The sequence below is a fragment of the Prinia subflava genome, chromosome Z (genome assembly GCF_021018805.1).
Source record: "Prinia subflava isolate CZ2003 ecotype Zambia chromosome Z, Cam_Psub_1.2, whole genome shotgun sequence".
NCBI lineage: Eukaryota > Metazoa > Chordata > Aves > Passeriformes > Cisticolidae > Prinia > Prinia subflava.
Window position 1 is genome coordinate 32,194,799 of NC_086283.1, and position 13,435 is coordinate 32,208,233.

At 44.8% G+C, this 13,435-nt stretch overlaps 1 protein-coding gene across 5 annotated transcripts in view; it reads left to right on the forward strand.

The window, feature by feature from the left end:
* The window catches only part of PLPPR1 (phospholipid phosphatase related 1), a 144,385-nt gene that overhangs the window by 15,415 nt on the left and 115,535 nt on the right, over positions 1 to 13,435 (forward strand). The window lies entirely within an intron of this gene.

Here is a 13,435-nt window from a genome sequence, read left to right on the forward strand (position 1 = left end):
CCTCTCAGGAGTACCATGCCTCCAAAGGACCTGCTTTTCAAGGCCCAGGATGATGTTGCGGGCTGTAGCATGAGACACGGGGTAGGTTTCCAAACATCCCATGGTGGCTTCTACCTTGGTTGGTACATGGCACTTGCCTTGGCAGGTTTGAGGCAGTGTGATGTAATCAATCTGCCAGGCCTCCCCATACTTGTACTTGGACCACTGCCCCCCATACCAGAGGGGCTTCACCCGCTTAGCCTGTTTAATGGCAGCACACGTCTCACAGTCATGAATAACCTGAGAAATGCTGTCCATGGTTAGATCCACCCCTCGGTCTCGTGCCCACTTATAGGTAGCATCTCTACCCTGGTGGCCTGAGGCATCATGGGTCCTTCGTGCTAGGAACAGCTCTCCTTTGTGCTCCCAGTCAAGATCTATCTTCAACTCCCCTATCTTTGCAGCCTGATCTACCTGCTGATTGTTTTACTGCTCCTCATTAGCTCTGCTCCTAGGGACATGGGCATCTACATGGCGAACCTTCACAGGTAGTTTCTCTAACCGGGCAGCAATGTCTTTCATTCTTCAGCAGCCCAGATTGGTTTTCCTCTGCACTGCCAGTTCGCCTCCTTCCATCTCTTCAGCCATCCCCACAGAGCATTGGCTACCATCTAGGAATCAGTATAAAGGTAAAGTTTGGGCCACTTCTCTCCCTCAGCAATGTTCAGGGCCAATTGAACAGCTTTGAGTTCCACGAGCTGACTCGATCCACCTTCTCTTTTGATAGCTTGTGCAACCTGTTATGTGGGACTCCACACAGCTGCTTTCCACTTTTGTTTCATCTCTACGATGCGACAGAAACCATTGGTAAAAAGAGCGTAGCGTGTGTCTTCTGCCGGCAGTTGGTTATATGGTAGAGCTTCTTCAGCACGGGTCACTTGCTCTTTTCCCTCTTCACCAGTGAGACTGAAGCTTTCACCCTCAGGCCAATTTGTAATTATCTCCAAAATCCCAGGGTGATTTAGTTTCCCAGTTTGGGCACGCTGTGTAATGAGGGCAATCCACTTGCTCCATGTAGCATTGGTGGCATGGTGGCTGGAGGGAACCTTTCCTCTAAACATCCACCTCAGCACAGGTAGTCATGGTGCCAGGAAAAGTTGTGCTTCTGTACCAATCACCTCTGAAGCAGCTTGGACTCCTTCATAAGTGGCCAAGATTTCCTTCTCCATTGGGGTGTAGTTGCTTTCAGACCCTCTGTAGCTCCGATTCCAGAATCCTAGTGGTCGGCCTTGGCTCTCACCAGGCACCTTTTGCCAAAGGCTCCAGGACAGACCATGGTTCCCGGCTGCAGAGTAGAGCACGTTCTTCACATCTGGTCCCATCCTGACTGGACCAAGGGCTACAGCATGAGCAATTTCCTGCTTTATCTGGTCAAAAGTTTGTTGCTGCTCAGGGGCCCAATGGAAATTGTTCTTCTTATGGGTAACCAGGTAAAGAGGGCTCACAATCTGACTGTACTCAGGAAATGTGCATCCTCCAGAAACCTATAGCACCTAAGAAACCTTGTGTCTCCTTCTTGTTGGTTGGTGGGGACATAGCTGTGATTTTGTTGATGTCATCAGTAGGAATCTGACACCATCCATCTTGCCACTTCACTCCCAGGAACTGGATCTCTCGAGCAGGTCCCTTAACTTTTCTTAATGGCAAAGCCGGTTTCCAGAAGGATTTTCTCTCCAGGCCAGGCTCTGCTGACACTTGCATCTCTGTCATCTCTGTGAAAGCTTGCAAAGAAGAGCAGTACTTGGCCCTGTGGATTCTCTGATGGATTTCACTTGCCTGTGCCATGGAATTCATTTTGTCTCTGCTACAAACTCATCCTTGAAACCTCCCTCTGCACTTACCTTCTACTCTCTAACTTAGACTCTCTCTGGAAAAGCATCAAAGCTAACCTCTTCTGTACTTCTGATGTCACAACGTACATTTTTTTGCATTGGCCTTCTTTTGCAGTGATACCAAAGCTAACATCTACAACACATCTTGCTTGTGCTGTGAAACATTTCCATTTCACCACAGTCACAGTGGAGTGGTCTGCAGGAGTCAGGCAAAGCAAAGTTTGAGTGCCCCTTTCTTTCTTAAATGCAAAAGAGGGAATTCTGCACCAGTTCCAACTCTTTTGGTGATGTGTAGCTACCTCTCTGTGATGAGTAGCAGTCCTTCTTCATCCTTCTTGTCCATCCCTAAAAATGTTTCATAGGAAATATTTCCTCAGCCACCCAGAAGCTTAGAGGTGAGATTAGTTTCAGAAATGCAGTTTTTCAAAACAATCAGATTTCTCAGTTAATGTTTTAATTAATTTCAGTGTGCTTGATAAATCTTAGCACACAGTAAAGAGACAGACTAATATACCGGAGTAGATTTTACTGTTAGCCCCTTCTTCTCATTGGTATTACTGTGCTCTGCTCCTCTGTGACCATTAATCCAGTCAAAGTATTTTGAGAGAAAAAGCCTCCTGTTTCACCCTAACCTTGTAATCCTCAAAGTCAAGAATGTTTTCCCAATATCTAAACCTGTTCCTCTTTCACTTTAAAGCCATTGCCCCTTGTCCTGTCACTCCATGCCCTTCTTAGAAGTCCCTCTCCAGCTCTTTTCTAGCCCCTTTTGGTACTAGAAGGTTCTTAAGTTCTAACCTTCTTTTGTCCAGGCTGAACAATTCAAATTCTCCCACTCTTCCTTTTTCTTTCTGGCCAGCTTTTCTGTTTGAGAGTGATGGCACCACAAGACATTAGAGACCAACATTTATCTTATAATTCAGCATATCTTGGATTGTATCAAACCTTCAAAGTTGATCCATTTTGCTTGATTAACTTTAAAATATGTATTTTGTCATTTCTGGCAAGCTTTGTGATTGGCATTGCTTTAAAAGCCTACAAGTGGAAAAACAGGTGGTTTGCTGCATTGAGGAAAGAAAATCATTGAAGGATGTAGGTAATTTTGTATCTTGGCAAGGACTGAAATTTTTCAGTTACTAGATAGAGGCCAAAATCTCAGTCAGGAGACAAGCCATGGTTTCACTGAAGCCCTGCCAGTTTAACTGGAAGAGAGTAGAGCCTAGAAAATACAAGAGCTATATCTGACCATAACAAGAACAATAATTTGAGTTTGGTAATATTTTGATAAGATGGAATGAGATAGTTTCTAAGCAAGGCTTATAGCGTAGGGTACATTAATTATTACTCTCTTACTTTTTTTGTCATTCTGCAAGAAATGTCAGCTTGATTTAATAATTTTTTTAAAAAATATTTTATTTCTTGAACAAAGTTAATTTGGCTTATCATTTTGGAAGTTTTTGTGTTAGTTGAGCAAGACAGACATACACAGTGTGGTACTCATAAACCTTTGAGTATTGTTTAGAAGCATCCTTGTCAGAAATTGTTTTTCTAAAAGATGCTGTTCCATATTCAGCTATCTTCTAGACCCACAATTTAGCAAGGTGAGAGGCTCAGTTATAGCTGAGCCTGTACTCTTGAAGTTGCAGGGCATTATTTGCACCACTGTATCTATTCTTTCTTCCCCCAGACACAAAGTTTACCATTGCCTGGGATCTCCTTTCTCTTCACCCTAGTTAAGCATGAGTGACGGGACAGGGAAGCACAAAAAGGAGGAGTCATGTACTTAATGTACAGTAGAACAGTACTTCGTTGACACAACTGGAAAAAGAAACACAGCTAAGGCTACTTCTACACTATGTGACTCACTTGTAGAGGAGCTTGTAGCCTCTTTTTACATGCCTCAATTTTCTTGCAATAGTGTCTTAAACTTTCTTAGGTAAGGTTTTAGACAGATAAAGAAATACTGTAAATTAAAGGAAATAACAGCAGGTAAAATAGCACCCTTCTTTTTGTGTTTGGTTTTGATAAATCCATGCAGCCAAAACACAGAACACAGACCTCAAGAAGACAACCTGTGCTAGGCATCAAGAGGTTAACATGACATGCTATTAACTCCTAAAGACGTAAGATATTTTGTGATAAACATAATCCAGAGTATGTATCTGAGATTAAATCCAGCCTTACTAGAAAAAGGAAGCAACTTCAATCCACTCAGTGTAAAGTAAATTGAAGTAGCAGAGGTGGACAGCTGGACCAGAGAATAAGGCAGTTGAGAGGATCTGATTCTGAGGGATGGTAGATGAATAAAGAGGACAGCAGACAGATACTGCATCTCACACATGGAATCTGTATTGAAACTGAGGAGGGCCAGAGGGCACAGCACCAGTATTGGGTATCCACTGAAGAGCAGCAGTCAGTGCATCAAATATCAAGCCCCAAACAGCATCTTATCATCCAATGCCCTGTGTGAATCAGTCATGTAATTTCAGTCACAGGTTTAGACCTCTGAAAATGGTGACTGCTGCCACTGCCTTAGTTTGCTAGCAGTCATGAGGACACACAGAATGGAGTAAGTCTTCATACCCTAAGGACAATAAGAAAAATTCAGTTGTTGTTTTTATCTGGATAGACTTGTTAGCTGCCAGATTTTGCAGCTTGTAGCTGCTGCATTTTGCACTGGGAGCTTAAAGCATTAGAACAGCATTTCTTTTCTCAGCTGGTTTTCCTTTGGTTTTTATTTGTTTCACATTCCCTGCATGTTCTGTTATTGAGCATTGTCCCTGCAACTTTGAGTTAGAGAAATTTACTTAATTTCACCTTCCTAATAGTAACACGACTCCAATAGCTGTAGCTTTAAGAACAAGCCAGACTGTTAAGAGTGTAGGGCACTTAAAATTGTGCAGCAGTTGAATCTCAGGTGGCAGAAGGTGAGGTTAAAAGTGTCATTGGTCCCTGATGGATACATCCACAGCCTGGAAGCATGGGTCAGAAGTAGGATTTTCATGTGTTTCATGACTTTTTGGGGTCATATCAAATCGGGGTCCATCCCCTACACAAGATGCAGGTAAAATCTGTTTCTGCTGGCTGATCACCGAAGGACTTTGCCTTTTTTTTGGTGCTACTGCTCTGTCTTATTCTTCCTTTTTGACCCTGTGCTTCTTGCCTCCACATGTGCAAAACTCACTTGTTTTGTCATTAAAGTGGAAATGCTGCATGCAAATTTTTGCAAAAGAATGCCAGTGGGTATTCTGGATTATTCAGAAGTATGAAGTCAACCTTCTGGTGTGAAAATTATTTTTTTAGCAATGTATTTTTGGAAGATAAATGTTTTGCTTTCTTTAGAAAGTATTGTGTTGTTTAATAGGTGACATCAAAAACCAGTTTTCAGTTGGAGATGCATTGATTCTGTTTGGTGCTTCAGGGTTCTCAGCCAGACTACATCCATGTAGTACAGCAAGGTTTCCAGGAAAGGGTATATACAACATTGCTTTGGAATGGCACATATACAGTGCTTCTTTATAACATCCTTTCATCACCAACCATTTCAGGCCAAGGAATTCCCAAGGTGGATGTGATTTCTGTGTACAGAAGAGAAAAACAAGCATGTATTTACGAGGCTTTAATTCCCTGGAGAGCCACATGAGCAGAGAGAGAGAGATGGAAATAGCTGAAGCAGATTTATCTATTAATTGGAGGTGACATCTATGATAAGTGTTTTGTGCTTTTTTTTTTGCCCAGCCATGCTTCGCCTACCAGTGTCTTCACAGCATTAATCACAGTTGAGAGGTGTCTGTGAGAAACCTTTTCTGATAAGTGAAGAATTGCCAGTGTGGATATGGACTTAATGTTTTGTCCTTCTTCAGAGGGTTTGCTTATTGGATAGAAGAAAGGAAGGCTATCAACAGAGGGTTTTAGCCCTGGAAAGGAAGCAAGTACCTCCTCTGAAAAGATATGTATGTTTTCTTGCTGTTAAGGAGCTGTAAGTATGAGATAGGCAGCTGCTAATATTTCCAGTGGCAGAAAAGGCAAGTTGTAAATGGCCTGACACGTGGGCAAAGAACCTGTCTGTGCATTTAGCTGGGATCTAGGTTAAGAGGAGCAACCTTGCATGCAAATGTAGCAATAAGAGAGAAGCATGGTTTTGCGTGGTGGCACAGCAGGACCAGCAAGACATCTTTGGTCTTGTGCCAAAGGGTACAATGTTCTCCCTATGCAGGGCAGGGAAGAAGGGAAGACAGGACAGTACTGTTCAGGGAGGGCAGGGAGACCTAAGAAGGATCATGAGGCTGCTTATCTGGGTGAATCCTTCTATAGAGCAGTGATCTCTAATGGACTTGGAGAAACAGTGAGTTTGTGCATATGAAAGTAATTTGGTTTTCTGATGTTTTGTATGCCAATTACAATGCAGGTCTAATTGCTGTCCTGACCTTGCTCTGTCCCCTATTTCACAATAGGACCTCTGATGGGACCTCCTCATAAACAAATCCAAAATTATTTGGGGCCAGCCTAATTTGCACATGAAGACCAAATCCCCAGCATGGATCACGGGTTATTCTGGTTTTATCTCCAACTAATTTCTGGTTTGTGTTTGCAATAGCAACAAGGTGACAAAAAAAAATCTCCTATTTGAACACCAGCATGTCTAAAAGACTGTAAATCAGGCACATTAAAACACAGAATGAGAGCTGAAATCTGTTTAGAAAATCTGTTTGTTGCAAAATCATGGCCATGTGAATTTGGAGAAGCTTGTCTGTAGTCTTGGAGAGTCTCAAAGAGTGCTTTGGGGTGTGTGTTGCTATTCACAGCAGTGTCACTTGAACAGACACACAGAGCTTTGAGGTTGTTATGAATAAGGCATGGTGATTGGCTCATGCCAATGAGGAAGAGTTGTTGAGTAAGGTGGGGAGAAGTTTTGTTGAGGTTTGCAGTTCTTTGGACATGTACTTTTGTTGTTCCAGTATAGTTTTAAACCCTTTTCTATTCTCCCATCAATACTCCCCTCCCCTTTTGTGGTTACTGCCTGGCAGTTCTAGCTTACAGGGCTGTAAAAACATGTGGGGAAGGGAGTATATTTGCCCCTTGTAAGAGGCAGCAGGGAGTAGGGGGACACTTGTTTCTGGCAGGCCTGGCAAGGTAACATTGCACCACCAATCAAGATATGAAAAGGGTTCCATCAAGGAAAGGCACAGAAGGATTGATTGACAGACCTGGGGAGGAACCAATTATACATATATGGGCAAAGCTATGGACCGTGGGAGGGGCTAGAAGGTTATATAAGGACTGTTTATGAATATTAATGATGCTGATGAAATCTGAGGGTATAAAAGGCAGAGATGCCATTTTGTGAGCTGAGCCTCTGGTGGACAGAAGGAGGTCCTGTCAAGCTCCCAGTGCTGTTGCCCCCCCTTTGCTTTGTAATTTTAATAGATTATAATTAAATTTTATTTACTCATTCCCACCTGGGTTTTGAGAAGTTTATAACAAGGTCAAGGTTTTCTGAAACATCTAGGCTTGGCATAATCAGGGCAAACCTTTTTCACATAGCGACTGATGGTACAATTAATACAGCTGCAAGTAAATGAAGAGTTTAAGCCTAGTGGTGTGGAAAATGTTATACAGAGAAGTATTGTCACAACTGGGAACCATTGCCACTGCCATATGAGAGTGATTCTCAACCATTCCATAAAGGAAGACTGACCCAAGCACTGAGACATCATAGCAATGGGTGGAGAGTGAGAGATCTGAAATCTTTGCATCACAGGATTGTCAAAAGAAAAGTATCTAAGAAAAGATACACACTGCTAAGTAATAGTATAGAATAGTGTGGTGTTTGGAATACGGCATATTAAAATTCTATGATATATGATATATGAAGTTTTAGAAACTACATGAACACATCCTTACTTTAAACAGTTTGACAGTTTGAACTTAAATGTTTGCATCAAAACCATGTGGGTTTTTTTTGAAAGAGCAAATGGCAGAGCTAATAAAATCAAGGACAGTGCAATCACCTTCTCTTCAACTGCCTTTTCTTTGAGATTTAATGAGAGATATTTATACTAAATATTGCTGCATGTAGCTGAAAATTTCATTTGATTTGAATGAAGAGTTCTTGTCTTGGGTTGCAATGCAAGATGTATTCTTTTCCCAATCTGTTGAAACCGATTGAAGAGGTTTTTTTTCTTTATCTCATAACTCTGGAGGGGAGGAGCGGGTGTCTTTCTGTTAATGGGCCATTAAGGCTCACCACATGACTGATAACATTACATCATCACGTTGTGAAATGCTCTACCCAGTGGGAGGAGCCAAGAATTTCTGCCTGGATAAAAACCTGATATTCAGGACACCAGCCAACCAGTTTTCTACTGGATTTCCCAGAGGAGGACTGAACCCATCTCGCCATCACTGGACCCTTCTACAGGATCGTCTCTATTCCTACAGAACCACATCTGTTTACTTCAGGAGGACTTATTTGGACTGCTTCCAACACCCTGACCAATAGGGTGTGAGGTCGTATTCTGACTCTGTCAGAGTTTCTAGGATTTTTGTTCGTTTCTTTGTTTGTTTTTTTGTACTGCTACATTTGTATTTTTAATAATCCTAGTAAAGAACTGTTATTCCTATTCCCATATCTTTGCCCGAAAGCTCCTAATTGCAAAATTATAATAATTTGGAGGGAGGGTGTTTACATTCTCCATTCTGAGGGAAGCTCCAGCTTTCCCTGGTGGACACCAGTCTTTCAAGGCAGTTCTTCAGGTCAAACCAAAGTCACTGTTGCTGTTTATTCTTACTGTTGGGACCAGTTTAGGTGTTCCATTTGCTTCTATTGCAAAACATCATGCATTTAATACCACACAGGTCTTTTTTGTGAATAAAACCACAGTGTTAATGCATTCCCTGGCTCTTCAGTTGAGGAGGTGAGGCCTGTTGCAATGTGAATCCTGGACAGGAAAGCCTAGTTCCTTTGATGTCAATGAACAAGGTCAAAAGCAAAATTTCCAAGCTCCTGTGTAGTCATTCAGGCAGCACAGGCATCACAAGTCTGTGGGTACTGGTCAGGCAAAGCAGCTGCCTTTTGGCCGGTTGTACTTCTCCTGCAGATGGGCAGCTCATGTTTACCTGCCTGCTCACACTGGCATAATTTATGTCAAATCCAACAGAGGTGCCCAGTTGCCCAGTCAAGTCTATTTTGACTACAACTACTAACTTTGTAGTTGTCTGTTCTGCTGAATATGGCTGGAACTTAGTGTGTTATGCAGTCAGCCCCAATGGAAGGAAAAGTGTCTATATCCCCAAGTCATGGAGACATGTTACCCTTTTCTACTTATGCAAGGGTAATATGATTTCCTCCATGTTGCTGAGATGAAAGGAGCAAGGAGGTTTCCTGGGACCAGTAGATAGGGAATGGGAGAAGGGTCTGGGGCAGGGGCTGCACAGTAGTGCAGGGGTGCTGCCGGGTATCCTCTCCCTGAAAGCCCTTTCAGAGAGGAAAGCCATGAATGAGTGCCCACAACATCTAAGGCGAGGGAATGAGTAGATTGGGAATGCTGGTTCCTCTTGTCCTGCTGGGAATAAAGCAGGGAACACAGAGTGCTGTGGTTTAGCAGACACAGCTATGCCAAATTCCCTAGCAAACCAGTCTTGGAAAAGTCAGCTTGGTTTCTTTCCTTCCCTTTCCCCCTCAATCACATCCTTTGTAATATCCAGATAAATCTGTGTATCTCTGGGCTCAGTTTCAGGATTTCTGCTGGACTGTAATCAGTGTCTGTGTCTCTGCTGGGGCATGCTCGGGGCTGGTTGAGCCCACTGCCAGACAGCTTCCACCAGCTCCAAGCTCAGTAGTGACTCCCTGGAGCCATCTGGAGCTGATCATAACCAACCCAGCCCCCAGCCATACACTGCCAACTATAGAACAAAAGGTGGAATTGCTGAAAGGAGCAGAGGAGTGAGAGGAACAGGATGAGAGGCAGGAGGGGGAAGAGCACAAAACAATCCCAAGAGCAGGTCTCATGGCAATCCAAGACAATTTTCCTGATGCAGGTTTTAGACTGTAGGAAGAACCCAGGAGCAATGCAGAGAGAAGCCAACATGTCCTGATCACATCCAGCCCCACTGAGAGGTGTGTGGGGGGAGGGAAGCATTAACCAACCATAAAACTCTGCTAAAGAAGCACCTTTCACTCTCTAAATAAGCACCTCTTAAGGGCTCTGTTTGAATACTGTAAAAATCTTATTTCACATTTTGTTTAGCACTAGGAAAACACGATCACAACCAAGCAAAAAAATGCTGAATTGTTGTGCAGGATCAGGTTCTGTCCTCAGTTGTGTGAGAAAAGTCACTCATCTCTGGCTTGTCTGTGCTGATTTATATGAAACTCTTCTTCAAAATTATATAAGGGTTCTGTAAATGCAGGGAAAGCACAGACAAAATAGAGTTCTTTCTCCCAAACAGTTCTTGATCACAGGAGATTAGCCCAGATTACTTTGGAGGTGAGGCCATACACATGCTGGCCATGTTGACCAGATATATAATCATCAGTGAAATCTTTTTTCTTTCCTTCCTTCCTTCCTTCCTTCCTTCCTTCCTTCCTTCCTTCCTTCCTTCCTTCCTTCCTTCCTTCCTTCCTTCCTTCCTTCCTTCCTTCCTTCCTTCCTTCCTTCCTTCCTTCCTTCCTTCCTTCCTTCCTTCCTTCCTTCCTTCCTTCCTTCCTTCCTTCCTTCCTTCCTTCCTTCCTTCCTTCCTTCCTTCCTTCCTTCCTTCCTTCCTTCCTTCCTTCCTTCCTTCCTTCCTTCCTTCCTTCCTTCCTTCCTTCCTTCCTTCCTTCCTTCCTTCCTTCCTTCCTTCCTTCCTTCCTTCCTTCCTTCCTTCCTTCCTCCCTTCCTTCCTCCCTTCCTCCCTTCCTTCCTCCCTTCCTTCCTCCCTTCCTTCCTCCCTTCCTTCCTCCCTTCCTTCCTCCCTTCCTTCCTCCCTTCCTTCCTCCCTTCCTTCCTCCCTTCCTTCCTCCCTTCCTCCCTTCCTCCCTTCCTCCCTTCCTCCCTTCCTCCCTTCCTCCCTTCCTCCCTTCCTCCCTTCCTCCCTTCCTTCCTTCCTTCCTTCCTTCCTTCCTTCCTTCCTTCCTTCCTTCCTTCCTTCCTTCCTTCCTTCCTTCCTTCCTTCCTTCCTTCCTTCCTTCCTTCCTTCCTTCCTTCCTTCCTTCCTTCCTTCCGCCCTTCCGCCCTTCCGCCCTTCCGCCCTTCCGCCCTTCCGCCCTTCCGCCCTTCCTTCCTTCCGCCCTTCCTTCCTTCCGCCCTTCCTTCCTTCCGCCCTTCCTTCCTTCCGCCCTTCCTTCCTTCCGCCCTTCCTTCCGCCCTTCCTTCCGCCCTTCCTTCCGCCCTTCCTTCCGCCCTTCCTTCCTCCCGCCCTTCCTTCTGCCCTTCCGCCCTTCCTCCCTTCCTTCCTTCCTTCCTTCCTTCCTTCCTTCCTTCCTTCCTTCCTTCCTTCCTTCCTTCCTTCCTTCCTTCCTTCCTTCCTTCCTTCCTTCCTTCCTTCCTTCCTTCCTTCCTTCCTTCCTTCCTTCCTTCCTTCCGCCCTTCCTTCCGCCCTTCCTTCCTTCCGCCCTTCCTTCCTTCCGCCCTTCCTTCCGCCCTTCCTTCCGCCCTTCCTTCCGCCCTTCCTTCCGCCCTTCCTTCCGCCCTTCCTTCCTCCCTTCCTTCCTCCCGCCCTTCCTTCTGCCCTTCCTCCCTTCCTCCCTCCCTTCCTCCCTTCCTTCCTTCCTTCCTTCCTTCCTTCCTTCCTTCCTTCCTTCCTTCCTTCCTTCCTTCCTTCCTTCCTTCCTTCCTTCCTTCCTTCCTTCCTTCCTTCCTTCCTTCCTTCCTTCCTTCCTTCCTTCCTTCCTTCCTTCCTTCCTTCCTTCCTTCCTTCCTTCCTTCCTTCCGCCCTTCCTTCCTTCCTTCCTTCCTTCCTTCCTTCCTTCCTTCCTTCCTTCCTTCCTTCCTTCCTTCCTTCCTTCCTTCCTTCCGCCCTTCCTTCCTTCCTTCCGCCCTTCCTTCCGCCCTTCCTTCCGCCCTTCCTTCCTTCCTTCCGCCCTTCCTTCCTTCCTTCCTTCCGCCCTTCCTTCCTTCCTTCCGCCCTTCCTTCCTTCCTTCCGCCCTTCCTTCCTTCCTTCCGCCCTTCCTTCCTTCCGCCCTTCCTGCCGCCCTTCCTTCCGCCCTTCCTTCCGCCCTTCCTTCCTTCCGCCCTTCCGCCCTTCCTTCCGCCCTTCCTTCCACCCTTCCTTCCTTCCGCCCTTCCTTCCTTCCGCCCTTCCGCCCTTCCGCCCTTCCACCCTTCCGCCCTTCCTTCCGCCCCTCACTCCCTCACTCCCTCACTCCCTCACTCCCTTGCCTTCTCCCAGTCTGAAGATATTTTAAATACAGATTTCAGCTTTTTGTAATGCAAGGTTAGCCACAAAGCAAGTGCTGACTTTTAAAGACATACTGGCTTAGAGCAATTGATTTTTTTCCCCCTGGATCTGCCAGTGTTCTGCTTTTACCTGTGCTGGAGAAGTGCTGGGCAATGTGATCGTGGTGCAGGTGGCCTGTGATCAGATTCTGGCTCAGGCAGTGATCAATGCCTAAATGTCCTCTCTCCTGCATTCAGCCTTTGTCTGCACTGCAGTGTGTCCTTATGAAATGTCAATTACAGTGTTTCCCAGCTTGCAGGTGGAAGTAGAAACAGTGTGTGATCCTGGTGAGAGGTGGGGGGTTTTATGCCAGGCACATGCTTGTGCAGTCACCTACAGGCCTGCTGTCATAATCTGGTTTGTAACTCTTTAAAGTACCAAACTTCAGCTTCCACACATACACGCAAATGTGCTAATAGTCTCCATCAAAAGTTTCCAGAAAAAGTACAAGTTGCTTGACAGCTTACCACAATAACATACTGTTTCAGTCAGAGAGTTCGAACAGTGCTGCTAAACATCACAAAGCCCCTTCAAACACAGTGATCATGGAAATATCACTGAAAGACAAAAAAGGACACAACTACTGTAAATTGCTTTGATGATATAAAGCAGTAGGACATTGCCATATTATTAAGCGATTGAAAAATAATAACTTATTTTGGTCCCAGTCACAGCTCAGATCTCTGATACCTTTTATCACATTATCCTGATGAGCAAACAGCAAAGCAATTTCAAGTTCCAAAATTGATGCCTGGCTGTTGGAGTGGGGTAATGCCTTCTGAGATATGAAGTGGAGAATGCTTTAAGTAGGTCACTCTTTACCTCCAGACTTTGCTTGCCTACAAATGCCAAGTTGGGCACCTGTCCCTACTGCTGTGTTGTTAAAAGAAAGCTTAGTTACATGTGGACTTTTGTCAGATGCCAAATACTTTTTTAGCTTTATAGTTACGTTTGGAGACCAGTGTAACATGGGCATGATGTGTTATGGAATGAAGTTCGAGCTATCCCAAACTGGGCCTAGGGTTTGGGCCTGCTGGGCGTCAGTCTTGGGCCTGTGTGAAAGTAGATAAGCCTGTGGTGCAGTTAGAATTTGTGTGCATGCTTTAGATAGGACAGTTAGAGTAGAATCATGGTAGCTGCCTTAAAC